The 17,110-nt window shown below is 41.0% G+C and overlaps 1 long non-coding RNA gene across 1 annotated transcript; it reads left to right on the top strand.

Moving 5' to 3' along the window:
- The first annotated feature begins 14,172 nt into the window (after window positions 1–14,172).
- On the top strand, window positions 14,173–14,937 carry LOC147579485 (uncharacterized). The gene is made up of 2 exons (XR_015253177.1): window positions 14,173–14,391; window positions 14,757–14,937. It is a non-coding gene; the product is annotated as an uncharacterized LOC147579485 (long non-coding RNA).
- Window positions 14,938–17,110: the final 2,173 nt, after the last annotated feature.

The raw sequence follows: 17,110 nt of genomic DNA on the forward strand, positions 1-17,110 counted from the left end.
TCCCATTTACATAAGTGCAGCATCTCTTGAAGCTGTCCCCTCCCTCACCCAGTCATCCAACAATACTAGGGGCTTATTCAGTCCAGACGGATGAGTGCTGCTCTCAAACATCAGGCAGAGAAAAAGCTGGAGGGTTGAGTCAGTTCACCTCTGGGCTCCCGGTTAGGACTGCTGTTCCTTAGATCATTGCTCTGTGATATCACTCTAGTCAAGGCCTGGCCCCCACTGCTATTCCTCCTCTGTGGCCTTCTAGGCCTGGATATGGGACCTGGATCACCTGTGCAGAATTCTCCTTCATGGTGAGTTCCCCTTTGAAGCCTCCCATGTGCTTTGTTCCTACCCCATCTCAAGCCTCTGGAGCGGTTGCCAGGACATTGAATCTCACAGGGAAGGGGTCAGGGTTTCATCACTTTCCTCCCAGGATGCTTCTTGGTCCCCATGCAAATTTACAGGGACCGCCTCCGTATACCAAGCTTTGATCAAGAGGCAACTTTTTCAGGCCACAAAAGGTCCTCTTATCCTTTCTCCCAGAGCAGCAAGTGCCTGTTCAGCACGTATTTATATAACTACTAAAGGCCACTCATGGGTTCTGGCCCCCTCCGCTCACCAATAGAGAGCAGATACATTCTAAATGACGTCCTCTGTTCAGCTCAACCAGCAGTTGTCAAACGTTTTTGTCTCAGGACCCATTTTTCCTCTTAACAGTGTTTATTTAATAACAGTTCTGTTTATCTATAGTTACAATATTAGAAATTAAAATAGAGAAACGTTAAAAAATACGTTCATTAATTCATTTAAAAATAACAATAATAGGGGTGCCTGGGTGACTTAGTTAAGCATCTGGCCCTTGGTTTGGGCTCAGGTCAAGGTCTCATGGCTCTTGAGTTCGGGCCCCACATCAGGCTGTGCTGTCATCCAAGAGCCTGCTTTGTATCCCTCTCTCTCTGTCCCTCCTGCCCCCCATTGCTCTCTCTCTCAAAAACAAAATAAACATTAAGAAAGTAACAATAATAAACCCTATGTTAATGCAAATAAAATGCATTTTATGAAAATAGCTATCTTTTCCAAAATAAAAAGCTTTAGTGGGAAGAAAAAAATTCACATTTTTGTAAATATCTTTCCTATCTGGCATAACAGAAAACGCTGGATCCTCGTATTTATTTCTGGATTCAATCTGCTGCAATATGTAGTTTTGGTTGAAGTACTTGGGAAAAAGAGGAATATTTTAGTAGCCTTTTTAGAAAATCATATATTATTCTTTGATACCACACCAAAACTCGATAAATTTTAATTTGTTAAAATTTAGTTTGTAATGTTGAATCTGAAATCATATCAAATCTGTTGATCTATTTTGCAGTTTGTCTTTTTTATTAATGTTACTTATTTATTTACTTATGTAAGTTTATTTATTTATTTGTTTGTTGAGAGCGCGAGAGAGAGGCAGAGAGAGCGACAGCGATGGAGAGAATCCCACGCAGGCTCCACGCTGTCAGTGCAGAGCCCCACATGGGGCTCGATCTCACAAACTGTAAACCTGAACTGAAATCGAGAGCTGGACATTTAACTGACTGAGCCACCCAGGCGCCCCAGTCTATTTTGCAGTTTGAATGGAGTTTTTGGGTGCAGAGAGAGAGAGGGAGAGAGAAGGAGTGAGAATGTGGAGCTCGGAGTGGGGCTTGAGCTCACCTGATGTGGGGCTCAAAATCACGAACCGTGAGATCATGACCTGAGCTGAAGTTGAAGGCCTAACCGACTGAGCCATCCAGGTGCCCTGGATCTTTTACCCATACAAAACTTTGTTACATCGTGTGCTGGGCACGTGGGAAATACTAGTCCCCTGAATTATGTAGATCTTTTGAATGTTGACACAAGTCACTAAACAATATTTATTTATTTATTTATTTATTAAAAAAAATTTTTTTTGATATCCTGAATTTTTTTTTAAATTTTATTAAAAAAAATTTTTTTAACGTTTATTTATTTTTGAGACAGAGAGAGACAGAGCATGAACGGGGGGAGGGGCAGAGAGAGAGGGAGACACAGAATCGGAAGCAGGCTCCAGGCTCTGAGCCATCAGCCCAGAGCGGGGCTCGAACTCATGGACCGCGAGATCGTGACCTGAGCTGAAGTCCGACGCTTAACCGACTGAGCCACCCAGGCACCCCTTAAATTTTATTTTTTAAAATTTACATCCAAATTAGTTAGCATATAGTGAAACAATGATTTCAGGAGTAGATTCCTTAATGCCCCTTACCCATTTAGCCCATCCCCCCCTCCCACAACCCCTCCAGTAACCCTCAATTTGTTCTCCATATTTATGAGTCTCTTCTGTTTTGTCCCTCTCCCTATTTTTATATTATTTTTGTTTCCCTTCCCTTACGTTCATCTGTTTTGTCTCTTAAAGTCCTCATACGAGTAAAGTCAATGATTTTTGTCTTTCTCTGACTGAGTAATTTCACTTAGCATAATACCCTCCAGTTACATCCACGTAGTTGCAAATAGCAAGATTTCATTCTTTTTGATTGCCGAGTAATACTCCATTGTATGTATATACCACATCTTTTTTTTTTTTTTTTATTTATATATGAATACCACATCTTCTTTATCCATTCATCCATCGATGAACAGTTGGGCTTTTTCCAAACTTTGGCTATTGTTGATGGTGCTGCTATAAATATGGGGGTGCATGTATCCCTTCGAAACAGCACACCTGTATTCCGTGGATAAATGCCTAGTAGTGCAATTGCTGGGTTGTAGGGTAGTTCTATTTTTAGTTTTTTGAGGAAACTCCATACTGTTTTCCAGAGTGGCTGCACCAGCTTGTATTCCCATAATTTTTTTTAACATTTATTTATCTTGAGAGACAGAGCATGAATGGGGGAGGGGCAGAGAGAGAGAGAGGGAAACACAGAATCCAAAACAGGCTGCAGGCCCTTAGCCGTCAGCACAGAGCCTGATGTGGGGCTTGAACCCACAAACTGCGAGATCATGACCTGAGCTGAAGTCAGACCCTTAGCCGACTGAGCCACCCAGGCGCCCCACTAAACAGTATTTAAAGAATCACATTTGTTGTCTTCATCATTTATCTCATCTGAATACCTTTAAGGATTGGGAAGCTGTTAAACTCATAGTGGCAGATACAAGTTTTCCAAAATCCTAATTTTCCCTTAAAAGCTCACATTTTATCTCTGGCAACCAACACTGTCAGTTGTTTTCTTTGAAGTGACAGGCTCACTTCATTTATGTTTGAGAAAATGTGCCAAATACCCAAGTCAAAATAATCATAGTACGTCTGTCAGTTCTTTTAAGTAAAAATGGTGTTCCATGAAAAAGCTGCTGGTTCAGCTTAGAACTCAAGCAATCACACAAGTGCTTTTCCCTGGGGCAACCAGGCTACTTTGGTATGCAGCAGAAATGTTATATTTCCATTTTGTCACATAGAATATTAAAAAGATGCATAATTAGAGTTAGGATTTAACACAATTAATAATTTTAAGTAAAAGTGGCTTTATTTTTATCTATCTATCTATCTATCTATCTATCTATCATTTTTTGTTTGTTTTTGTTTGTTTTATTGTGAATGTATGAAAATAGTTTGGTGCCACTGCCTTGATTTGTGCTAAGTGGCTAGCATTTTTACACACATTTGCTTTTGTACCATCAGTGCAAATGTAAGTAGTGGAAAAGGCAAATTGACATCTTAAGGAGTGTTATTAAAATACTTTGATCTTACATATTCCCTGAAAGGATCTTGGGTCCTCCAAGATTTTCAGACCACATTCTAAGAACTGTTGAGTTAGACAGTTCTCCTTCTTTCTTCTCCTAATTAAAACAAACAAACAAATAAATAAAAAACAAAAAACCCACAAAAAACATATTGAGGTATAAGTGATATACAATAAGCTGCAGATATGCTTCTTTACCTGAGAAAAATTCTTGAATTCTACCTTATCAGGCACCCAGCATGTGGAAACACTTATCCCAGCCTTACCATGTATTTCCTGCCCCTGACTTGGAATTGGCTATTTCTTCAAGGAGCCTTGCTTCCATTTAGTGAGAGATAGTATTTAGAACACAGAATCTGGGGCACCTGGGTGGCTCAGTCGGTTGGGCGTCCAACTTCGGCTCAGGTCATGATCTCAAGGTTTGTGGGTTCAAGCCCCACATCAGGCTCTGTGCTGACAGCTGAGAGCCTTGAGCCTGCTTCAGATTCTGTGTCTCCCTCTCTCTCTGCCCAACCTCCGCTTGTGCTCTGTCTCTCTCTGTCTCAAAAATAAATTTAAAAAATTAAAAAAAAAAGAACACAGAATCTGGGTACTAGGCATGCTTACTGCCACTTGTTTAAGACTGCTCCTAGGTACTTTGAGTGGTTAGAGCTAGGAAATATAACTATATATATCTCTATCTCTCTATATAGATGGATAATGGAGATACAACTATATAAATCTCCATATATCTCTCTATATAGACAGATAATATAGATATATCTCTCTATATAGATAGGAGGAGAAAAGATAATTTTCACTCTACCCTCTGAATTCTTGGCTGAGACTCCTGTAATAAAAGATTAACAAGAGAAGAACAAAGAGAAGTTTACTAACATGTATACTTCATGTATATATGGGAGATGCCTAGGGAAAAAATGAATAACTCTCAGAGGTGGCTTAGAACTCCAGCTTAAATATCATCTTCAGCTAAAGACAAAAGAACGGTGTGGAGGAGACCACTTATGTGGAACTTACCAGAAAAGGTGTGGTAAACAAGAGTATGATTTGTTATGCAGGTTTAAGTCAGTGCCTTCTTCATTGGCAAGTTGTCTCCTGGATTAACTTTTTTCTTTCTTGGTAGAAAGGAGAGAAGGGGCACCTTTGTACATGAATGTCTTGCTTTAGAGAGAGAGTAGAGAGTTTTCTTGCTTCTGCTTGTTTTTAATTGCTTTCAGCTCAAAATAATGCTATGACAAAGTGCAATATTTTGGGGTGGCATATTTTGCAACCCTTCAGTAGATAGATTTAAAAATCAAGCTTATATTAATATTTCCAATTCAAATTTAATAAGTTCAGTGTATTTATTTGTTTCTTTTATTTTATGCTTCCAACTCTTTCATGCTGAAATTCTTGGTACCAAACAACAGTAATGTAATTATTTATTTTCTTGACCTATATGTTTATAAAATAGTTTGTGAATTTTAAAAATAATTTTTTAATTTAAGCTCACCTATTTATTTATTTTAAAGTTTATTTATTTATTGAGAGAGAGAGAGAGAGAGAGAGAGAGAGAGAGAGAGATTGATTGAGAATCCCAAGCAGTCTCTGCACTGTCAGCACAGAGCCTGACATGGGGGCTCAAACCCATGAATGATGAGATCATGACCTGAGCTGAAGTTGGTTGGTTAACCACCAGGTTAACCACCTGAGCCACTCAGGTACCCCTAAAGTTCATCTATTTATTTGTCATCATTTCAATCATCTTCACAGCCTCTTAACCAGGAGTAGATTCCATCTCAAGAAACCATGTTCTTTGCTCATCCATAAAAAGCAGCGCCTCATCCAGTCAGGTTTTATCATGAGAGGGCAGCAATTCAGTCCCCTCTTCAGACTCTTCTTCCAATTCTAGTTCTCTTGCTATTTCCACAACATCTGCAGTTACTTCTCCCACTGAAGCTTTGAATCCCTCAAATTTATCTATAAGGGTTGGGATCAATTTCTTCCAAATTCCTATCAGCGTTGATCTTTTGACTTCTCATGAATCACAGATGTTCTTAATGGCATCTAGAATGGTGAATCTTTTCCAGAAGGTTTTCAATTTTCTTTGCTCAGTAAAGAATGCCCAGAGGAATCACTATCTATGGCAGCTATAGCCTTATGAAATGCATTTTTTTTTAAATTTTAGAGACAGAGAGAGAGAGAGAGAGAGAGAGAGAGAGAGAGAGAGAGAGAGAGAGAATCTTAAGCAGGCTCCACACCCAGTGATTCAGGGCTTGATCCCATGACCCTTGGGATCATGACCTGAGCTGAAATCAAGAGTCAGATGCTCAACCAGCTGAGCCACCCCCAAATGGCCCCATTAAATGCATTTCTTGAATAATAAGACTTGAAAGTCAAAATTACATTTCGATCCACGGGTTACAGAATGAATGTTGTGTTAGCAGGCATGAAAACAACATTAATTTCATTGTACGTGTCCCTCAGAGCTCCTGGGTGACCTGGTGCATTGTCAATGAGCAATCATATTTTGAAAGGAATGTTTTTTTTCAGAGCAGCAGATCTCAATGGTGAGCTTAAAACATTCATCAGCCATATTGTACACAGATGTGCTGTCATCCAGGCTTTGCAGTTCTATTTGTAGAGCACAGGCAGAGTAGGTTGAGCATAATTGTTAAGGGCCCTGGGATTTTGAGAATAAGTGAACTTTGGCTTCACCTTCAAGTCACCAGCTACATTAGCCCCTGACAAGAGAGTCAGCCTGTCCTTTGAAACTTTGAAGTTTTGAAGCCAGGCATTGACTTCTCCTTTCCAGCTATGAAAGTCCTGGATGGCATCTTCTTCCAGGATAGGGCTGTTTTCCTTACATTGAAAATCTGTCGTTTAGCATGGCCACCATCATTAAGCATCTTAGCTAGTACTTCTGGATAACCTACTGCAGCTTCTACATCAGCATTTGCTGCTTTTGTCTTATTGATATGGCTTCTTTTCTTAAACCTCATGAATCAACCTCTGCTAGCTTCTAACTCCTGTTCTGTGGCTTCCTCACCTCTCTCAGCCTCCAGAGAATTGAAGGGAGTTAGGACCCTGGTCTGGATTAGGCTTTGGCTGAAGGTTGTGGCTGGTTTGATCTTCTCTCCAGACCACTCAAACTTTCTCCACATCAGTAATAAAGCTGCTTCACCTTCTTACCATTTGTGTGTTCACTAAAATAGCACTTTTAATGTCCTTCAAGAAATTTTCCTTTGCATTCATGACTTGGCTGTTTGGCTCAAGAAACCTGCTTTTGGCCTATCTCAGCATTTGACGTCTTCCTCACTAAGCTTAATCATTTCTAACTTTTTTTTTAAATTTTTTTTAACGTTTATTTATTTTTGAGACAGAGAGAGACAGAGCATGAACGGGGGAGGGTCAGAGAGAGGGAGACACAGAATCTGAAACAGGCTCCAGGCTCTGAGCTGTCAGCACAGAGCCCAACGCGGGGCTCGCACTCACGGACCGTGAGATTATGACCTGAGCCGAAGTCAGCCGCTTAACCGACTGAGCCACCCAGGTGCCCCAATCATTTCTAACTTTCGATTTAGGGGTGCCTGGGTAGCTCAGTCGGTTCAGCGTCCAACTTTGGCTCAGGTCATGATCTCATGGCTTGTGAGGAGCCCCGATTCAGGCTCTGTGCTGACAACTCAGAGCCTGGAGCCTGCTTCAGATTCTGTGTCTCCCTTTCTCTCTGCCCCTCCCACCACTCATGCTTTGTCTGTCTGTCTCTCTCAAAATAAATAAATAAATAAATAAACATTAAAAAATTAATTTCTGATTTAAAGTGAGAGAAATGTGACTCTTCCTTTCACTTGAACACTTAGAGGCCATTGTGGGGTTATTAACTGGCCTAATTTCAATATTTTGTGTCTCAGGGAATGGGGAGGCCTAGGGAGAGGGAGGGAGAGAGAGAGAGAGAGAGAGAGAGATGGGGGAGTGCCTGGTTGGTGAAACAGAACACACATGTTTATCAGTTAAGTTCATCATCTCATATGGGCGTCGTTTGTGGCACTCCCCAAACAATTACTGTGGTGACATCGAACATCACCCATCATAGATCACCGTAACAAATATAATAACAAAAAAGTTTGAAATATTGTGAGAATTGCCAAAATGTGATAGACGCAAAGGGAGCAGGTGCTGTTGGAAAAATGGCACCAATAGACTTGCTTGACGCAAGGTTGCCATGAACCTTCAGTTCGTAAAAAATGCAGTACCGTGAAGTGCAACGGAAGGAGGTGTGCCTGTACTAGAACAGGAGGCGACTGGGAGAGATGTTAAGCCTTGCTTTCCCACAAGAATCCCTGGAGTTTTGGGGACAGACACTAGATTTCCCCCTGAATATAGGAGAGGACAGTGAGCCTTTTTTTTTTTTTTTTTTTTTTTTTTTTTTTAGGTACAATCCTATATCACATTATATTAGTTTTAGACTTACAACATAATGATTCAATGTTTACATACATTGCGAAACAGTCACCACAATGAGTGTAGTTACCATTCATCACCACACCTACGTATGGAATTTTTTTTCCTTGTGATGAGAACTTAAAAACATTTTTTTAAATTCCAGTATAATTAACAGACAGTGTTCTATTAGTTTCAGGTGTACAATACAGTGTTTTTAATAATTCTATATATTATTCAGTGCTTATCATGATGCATGTACTGTTGACCCCCTTGGCCTCTTTTATCCGTTCCCCCTTCACCTCCCACCACCTCCCCTCTGGCAACCACCAGTTTGTTCTCTATAAGAACTTTTTTTTTAATATTTATTTTTTAGTTTTTTTGAGAGAGAGAGAGAGAGAGAGAGAGCGAGCACACGTGTGTGCATGCACGTGAGCAAGGGAGGGGTAGAGAGAGAGGGGGACAGAGGATCCGAAGTAGGCTTTGTGCTGCCAGCAGAGAACTCCACGTGGGGCTTGAACTCTTGAACTTTGAGATCATGACCTGAGCTGAGGTCGGATGCTTAACCAACTGACTGAATCACCCAGGTGCCCCATCTATGGGAACTTTTAAGATTTACTCTCTTAGCAACATTTCAAATGTAGCTATTGTCAAATTACCCTCTAATAGGTTGTGCCAGTTTTCACTTCCAAAGGCTAATTCTAAATTATTTTTTAACATTTATTTATTTTTGAGAGGGGTGGGGGTAGGGGCAGAGAGAGAAGGGAGGCTCAGAATCCAAATCAGGCTCCAGGCTCTGAGCTGTCAGCACAGAGCCCGACGTGGGGCTTGAAACCACGAACTGGGAGATGATGACCTGAGCCGAAGTCTGATGCTCAACCACTGAGCCACCCAGGTTCCCTTCATAGGCTAATTCTAATCATGAACTGCCTGTTGACCCTAGATGACCAAAGGACTTGTGGACAGGCAGGCAACTGAATTTTGGGTTACATCCAAATGACCTGTTTGGCATAGCTTTAGAAACTTTCACTCCTGTGGCTACCCTTGTGGGTCATACCAGGTGGGCTTTGGTTACCTTGTCAGGCTCTTCATTAGTTTCTTTTGTTGGTTTCATATCCTCTGTCCACCCTTTAAGCTTCTTTCTTGCTTGCTTTGTATATTTGTCTGAGTGATTTGATTCTTTCTATGGCTTTGAGCTTTACAAGTTGATGCCTTCCAGATCTATACTTTCAGAGTTAAACCCATGTATTCTTTGTTGCCATTTGTTTTTGTTTTTAAAGTTAATTTATTTTTGAGAGAGACAGAGACAGCACCCAATGGAGGAAAGGCAGAAAGAAAGGGCGAGAAAGAGAATCCCAAGCAGGCTCCGCACTGTCAGCGCAGAGCCCTACACGGGGCTCAAACTCATGAAACCATGAGATCGTGACCCAAGAGTTGGTCACTTAACGAATTGAGCCCCCCTCTTTGTTGCCTCAGAATAAATAAACTTAAAAAAAAAAAAAAAAAAAGGTAGCAACTTGGCCACTGCCATAGCTCTGTGACAGTCCTCCCAGGTTCCAGTTTCTTCTTTTATAATCTAACCTCCAGCTCACTGTGAGAATTCTCTTTTTAAAGCTGTGTTTGTCTTTCTTTCTTTCTTTCTTTCTTTCTTTCTTTCTTTCTTTCTTTCTTTTTTTTTTTTTTTTTTTTTGAGAGAGACAGAGATAGCGCAAGCAGGGTAGGGGCAGAGAGATAGGGAGACAGAGAATCCCAAGCTGTCACTGAGCTGTCAGCACAGAGCCCCATGCAGGGCTCAAACTAACGAAGGGGAGCGATCATGACCTGAGCCAAAACCAAGAGTCCTACGCTTGACCGGCTGAGCCACCCAGACGCCGGAGAATTATCTTTTTAAATCCAAGTCCAATCCTCAGCTTGAATGTCTTACCTTTGTGACTTCCAGAATAAATCTGAGTGATTTAGCACAAGGTCATTAGCCATCTGGAATCCTGTCTGCCTGCGAGCTTCATGGTTTTCCATTCCTTCCTCCCACGCACTCCCAGCTGCCCTTATCCTTGAGTGCGGCGGCCACACTGAACTGGACTCTTTAACACCTCCTTTTCCTTCCCGGCTTACTTATTGAATAGGGATCTGGTTAAAAGGTAACCTCTTTTACAAATGCTTTTCCACCCTTTCTCATAAAGAATGGCTGTGACAGATAATCACTGTCTGCACTGCTATGAAAGTGAGGGCATACCAGCATTATTGTACTCACCACACCGGACTAGGACATCTGACTACCTTGCTTGACGGGCACTCCCAAGGGGGGCGGGGTCCAAGCATCCTGGTCATTTTCATAGTCCTGACTATTCACAATGGCTGGCCCGTGGTAGGCACTAAATACACATTTGTTGACTCGGTGAACGAGAACGAGGGTCTAGAGTAGCATATATGAGCTGGGGAAAATCCTTTATTCTCATCTGGGATCAGTGTTCTTTATTTGTAAAACGGTCCCTTCCTTTCTCAAAATTAAAAAAAAATTTTTTTTTAATGTTTACTTATTTTTGAGAGAGGGAGACAGAGTATGAGCAGGGGAGGAGCAGAGAGAGGGAGACACAGAATCCAAAGCAGGCTCGAGGCCCCGAGCTGTCAGCCCAGAGCCCAACACGGAGCTGGAACCGACAGACTGCGAGGTCATGACCTGAGCTGAAGTTGGATGCTCAACCAACTGAGCCCCCCAGGTGCCCCTTTCCTTTGTTAAAGGTTTATAGTCCTGAGAGGATAGATATGTCTCAACTCTTGAAATTGAGGATTAGGAGGTATTGCTTTTGCTCTTTAAGTGACTATAATCCTACTTCATTAATATGAGATCTGCCCAGCAGCCTGATTTCTTTTCTGCACGGCCTGGCCATTTCGGGTTTGCAATGTTGCTCAGCAACATTCTAGATTCACCACATCATAATCAAAGAGCTCAGTACAAGTGCATTATTTATTTATTCAGAACTCCTTCAATGTATGTCAATGTTTGTCTCATATTTTCCTGGTATTTTTGCCCTTGAATATTTTTCCCGCTTTATTAAAATATGATTGGCAAGCAAAAATTATATGTATTTAGGTTGTATAAACATAATTTGGGGGGAAATTTTTTATTGTGGTAAAATATGCATAACATAAAATTGACCATTTCAACCATTTTTAAGTGTTCCTCCTTAAATTTTATTGGCAAATAATTCAAGGATATCATTCCAATCCCCCCCAATGTTCAATAATATATTGAATATCTATCTATATAAATATATAGATTTCTCCTATAGCAGTGGAAATCTGCATATCATCTGAGAGGTTCAACACTTAGAATGAGCAAGTACAGGGGTGCCTGGCTGGCTCAGTCAGAAGAGCATGTGACTCTTTTCTTTTTTTAATTTTTTGTAAGTTTATTTATATATATATTTTTGAGAGAGAGAGTACAAACGGAGGAGGGCCAGAGAAAGAGAGAGAAGGAGAGAGAGAGAGAGAGAATCCCAGGCAGGGAGCCCTATGTGGGGCTCAAACCCACAAACTGTGAGATCACGGCTTGAGCCGAAACCAACAGTCGGGCGCTTAACCAACTGAGCCACTCAGGTGCCCCAAAGAGCATGTGACTCTTGGTCTCAGGGTTGTGAGTTCGAGTCCCAGATTGGGTGTAGAGATTACTTAAATTTTTTTTTTTCAACGTTTATTTATTTTTGGGACAGAGAGAGACAGCATGAACGGGCGAGGGGCAGAGAGAGAGGGAGACACAGAATCGGAAACAGGCTCCAGGTTCTGAGCCATCAGCCCAGAGCCCGACGCGGGGCTCGAACTCACGGACCGCGAGATCGTGACCTGGCTGAAGTCGGACGCTTAACCGACTGCGCCACCCAGGCGCCCCTAGATTACTTAAATAAATAGGACTTAAACAAAATAATGAGCAGGCATATCATTTTTCAGACCATTTTGTTTATAAGAATTCAATGACAATGCATAGTCAGCTCGTTATAAAGGCTTGAGCACCTTAGAACGAGGTCACTACTCAAAGCCAAACTGAATATTTTGGTGAGGAATGAAAGATTAATTTTAACATGAGCGAGAATACTTTGAACCTTAATTGGATTTTAGAAATAGTCTTTCAGCTTCTTTCTCTACATTTCACTCCGAGTTTCTATATATACATATAGACTGGTAGGAAAAGTGAATGCACTAATTAAGTCATGATGTTTTGAATTTCTGTTTTCTCTCTTACTTGGTATAATCCAAATTTCAGGAAAAAAAATTATTTTCTTAATTGGTTTTATTTATCACGAGAAGTCACATTCTTTAGAGTGAAAACAGCTTTCATAGGTAACAGCCAATGATCAAATCTGAGAATGCATTCCAATGTAAAAATATTCTTGCTCTCTTTCTAAAGTGATGCCATGCTGTTCAGGTTTAAGCAAGGAAGGTTTCTTTCCATTTCAGAGCTGGGGGGAGGGGGGGTGTTAGAGTAGACCAGTTCAGCTGTTTTTGTACAAAATGATTTTCAAAAATCCTGGTGACCTTTTCCTGCCCTCAAATAACTTTAAGAACGGTTGGACATAAAAACTTCAAACTCTACATATTCATAGCTCTCTGAGGAATATAATCATTGTTAGTTTGAGAAAAAGCTTACTATTTTTTTCAGCTGGAAAGCTCTAACATTACATGTTTGCACATGCTTGGTACGTAACTCCTAGTCTGCCGACGAAAAGTGATGGGAGACTTTTATAGCGTATGTGTAGATGCAGATTTTTTTACTTTATTTACCATGTCATAGAACTTATAAAGGCATATGGAATTTATGCTGTAACGCTTCTATCAAAATTAAAACTTTACATCTGTTCAGCCATATAAAAACAGGGATCCTGCTACGACATAGCAGAAGTCATGTAGAAAACCTTAGGGTGGCTAGTCTGAAGAACTCTCAGCTCTGTTCGTGTCCTCATCAAAGGAAGCCCGAGTCTTCCGGCACTCTATAGGAAAGGGTTGGTTTTTGTTTTGTTTTTTTGAGGATCCGTAAAAGACTGTCACACACACGTTCTGGTTAGAGCCCTAAGCAAAGATTGTTGATTGCTGGTGAGGTCAGGCTTCTGACACCTGGGGTTTAAAAATAACTTACATCAGAGTTCTTTTTTAGAACACTGAAGGTAGTTAATTCCTCAGTGCCTCATGCAGGACCCCCTGAATGTTTGGCTATCATCCAAATGCAAGCCCTTTGTATCATCCTCTCCTCTGGTTTAAATTCCACATTGTTCTACATTTCCTTTTCCCCATTTGTCTTCTAACTGCTGTACTCTGATCTCTGGAAGCTCTTCCATCAAAAGCAAACCCCCTGTACTCTAAGCGTCTTTCCAGAAGTCTTCCTCTCCCTACTCGAAGAGATCTACTCACTCATACTACATCCCTGACTGTTGCCAGCAGGGTTAGTTTCCTTGTAGTCTCCATTCCTGTGAAGAACTTTTCTTTCTTCTTTTAAGTAAACTCTACCCACAACGTGGGGCTCGAACTCACTACCACAAGATCGAGAGTCGTATGCCCCACCTACTGAGCCAACCGGGTGTCCCTAGAAGGCTTCTTAAAAGAAAATGAAAATAAAAACTCTCCCTGATCCCCAACCAGGAGATAAACATTGTTATGTTTTTTAGTATATCTTTCAAAACACAGGTAGTGAATTATACTGTATGTATTCCCCTCCCCCCCCCGACATATACTATACATTTCTTTAAAAATCTTCTACTGTAAGCAAGCCTGGGTGGCTCGGTCGACTGGTTGAGCATCCGCCTCTCGATCTTGGCTTGGGTCATGATTCCAGGGTCATGGGATCGAGCCCCACGTTGGGCTCCCTGTGAGTGTGGGGCCTGCTTGAGATTCTCTCTCTCTCTCTCTCTCTCTCTCCCTCTTGCCCCTTTCCCCCATTCACACACACTCTGTCTCTAAAATAAAAAATAAATAAATAAAATAAATTTTTTTACTGTCAATTATGTCAAAAATATAGAGAAAAATAGAAATATGAGGATCTCTTGCACACCCACTAACTGGTTTTATGAATTTGAATAGGCCATCTATTGGATATCTTCCGGTTATCACTCCAGGTTCATCCTTTACCCTTCTGTACCCTGCAGACTGCCCCAAGAGGCTGGCTATTATGGACTGATCTACTGCCTCGCTCTTTAGCTTCCACTTGGTCCATGGGAGCACCTATGGGAGGAGCCAACAGGAGGAGACAGAAGGGTAGGAGGTGAGTGAGGTCAGGATATTTATTCCTTCCACTCTCCAGCTCCATTCCTGCCGGGTTGCCGCTTGTTGACTGAGTCTTTTCACTGAAAGCCCTGGTTCCTATATGAGAGCTGTCTCTCTCTGGGCTCTGAGCAGCTCTTCATGCCTAGAGTTGAAACAGCTCTCTGGTGTGATTAGCCCCAGGATACTGTACTATCTATCTCTTGTTGGTTTCCTCAGATGCTGTCTACGGCTGTCATGGGTTCCGTTCAATTATATCCCCTCCCTCTCCCCGCCATTTATAGAATCTTTACAGAGGGAATCAAATTCAAGTGAGGTCAACAGGGTGGGACCTAATTCAATATGATTGTTGTTCTTCTTGAAAAGAGAAATTTGGACACAGACATGGAGGGAAGGGAATGTGAAGGCACAGCGAGAAGAGCGGCACGGGCAATCCAAGGAGAGAGGTCCTTCCCTCACAGCCTTCAGAAGAAATCAACCCTGCCAATACCTTGATTTTGGACTTCAGCCCCCAGAACTGTGAGACAATAAAATTCCAGTTGCTTAAGCCACCTAGTCTGTGGTATTTTGTAATGGCAGCCTTTTATAAATACTCTTTTCATTTAATAATATTTGAGTATCTAGTTTGTGTTATCTGTTTCCTGTAGGAACAGATTGATCTAGGTCTATAATCTATAAGCCTGTCTATGCCTTATTTACTTTATTATTTATTTATTTATTTTTAAAAATTATTATTTTTTAACATTTACTTATTTTTGAGAGACAGAGAGAGAGCGCCAGCAGGGGAGGGTCAGAGAGAGAGAGGGAGACACAAAATCCAAAGCAGGTTCCAGGCTCTGAGCTGTCAGCACAGAGCCCGACGCGGGGCTTGAACATACGAGCCATGAGATCATGACCTGAGCCAAAGTCGGCCTCTTAACTGACTGAGCCACCCAGGCACCCCTGTCTTATTTACTGTAGACTGTGTTTCTTTCTGTTAAGAAATTGAACACTATAGATTTGTGAAGTGCTTTCACGTCAATACACATGTTTGCACAACACTCTGAACATACTAAGTGTGACCTAGAGTACTCCCCTAATACCAGCTCATATCTAGACTTTTCCACACACAAGGAGATAGGACTCCTCTGGAGCTGTTTGTCCCTCCAAGATGCTGTTACTCATTGGTCACTTTGACCAAAATCATCCTTGGAATCACTCAGTAACGGTGCTATTTCTGTGCATATAAATGTTTTAATCACCCTCCAAAGTAGACCTGTAAGCAATTGTTGGCTTCTGACAACTCGCACATCTGTTTTGTGGAAATCTCTTTTATTGTAAAGAGGCAATACAGTTTGTCTGAATATTTCACTTCAAGCCTTTTTATTTCGAAATTGTTATTTCTTTGTTTCCAGTAATTCATTAGCTCTATTTTTTTTTTTTTTTTTTTTTTAAAGAACACCACTAAAGAACAGAAAACTTTTAGTGCTCTGATTTTTAAAAGGGGAACAAGGGGTGCCTGGCTGGCTCAGTGGTAGAGCATGTGGTTCTTCATCTTGGGGTTGTGAGTTCCAGCCCCGCGTTGGGGGTAGAGTTCACTTAAAAAAACACTTTAAAAAAATAAAAAGGGAACAAAAATGCCAAGAGCTTTTCACTGGAAATACCCTACTTAAAAAAAAAAAAAATACAAACAAACAAGCAAACAAAACCACAAAAGCTCTCTCTGCCAAATTAAGTTTTAATGATGTCAAAGGTGGTGAAGTCAAGCTTTATGTTTTCTTTCCTGTCTTGGATAGGATTATCTTGGATAATTAGCAAAGCAGGTCTTTCAAACAGAATTAGCCAAAGAAGAATGAACAGTTTAGGAAAAAAGAAATGTAGCGGTCTTGGGGAAAATATAACTAGAAATTGAAAATTCAATCTGTGTTACATTTTGTGCTACTGAATGTGATTTGACTGTATGGGAGAGTGGCCTGGTAAATCCCTCCAACCACTGTCCATCTTAAAACATGGCAATGCTTGTCACTTAGGTTAGTATTTCACTGTGGCTTTCAAGATAATATGCCGTCCATTTTTTAATAACATTTAAAATGTTCATCTCCTTTTGACTGGGCACTTAGAGCAAAATTATTAGTGCTTACGGCTTACTGCAGACAGTATTTATGCTGCTTTCCAGAAGCTACTTTTATCTGTTGGGAAAAAAAAATCTCACTGTAGGATTTCCAACCTTTTAGGCTAACGTCTGACTCTATTAGCTCCTAAGGAGAAGGACCATAAATAATCTCCCCATTTTATATTCTATGCTTTTAGCCAAAGCATTAATCACAAAGGTTTTTTTTCTTTGCCTCATGAGAAAAGCCAGCCTTATGGTTTGAAATTTTGGTTTACAAAATATGGTTTTTAGGGTAGGCAGGCATGGGGGTAGGATGTAGAAAGAAGAAGGGGTCTTTGCTGGGCTTTATGAGTAGAAAACTTTGGGAACAAATGAGTTCTTTTCTTTCCGGGGCCAGATAATATCTCAGGGGTCTCCCACTTTTGTGGGGAGGGGAATCTTATTAACTCTTTCAGGTCAGAAGGGTGCCATTTATTCATCACAGTGACAATGCACTTGAACCATCCTGAGCAGTTGATGTGGCTCCCAAAGGGCTTAGTGTTTAAACCTACTGGGGCGGTAACCTTAGAACAAGATTAAGGCTGATTAACTACGCTTCTTTTTTCCTGGGCTTTCTCTGAAATTCGCA

This window comes from Puma concolor, chromosome B4 (assembly GCF_028749965.1).
Source record: "Puma concolor isolate L17-30 chromosome B4, mPumCon1.1.hap2, whole genome shotgun sequence".
In the NCBI taxonomy this organism is placed as follows: domain Eukaryota; kingdom Metazoa; phylum Chordata; class Mammalia; order Carnivora; family Felidae; genus Puma; species Puma concolor.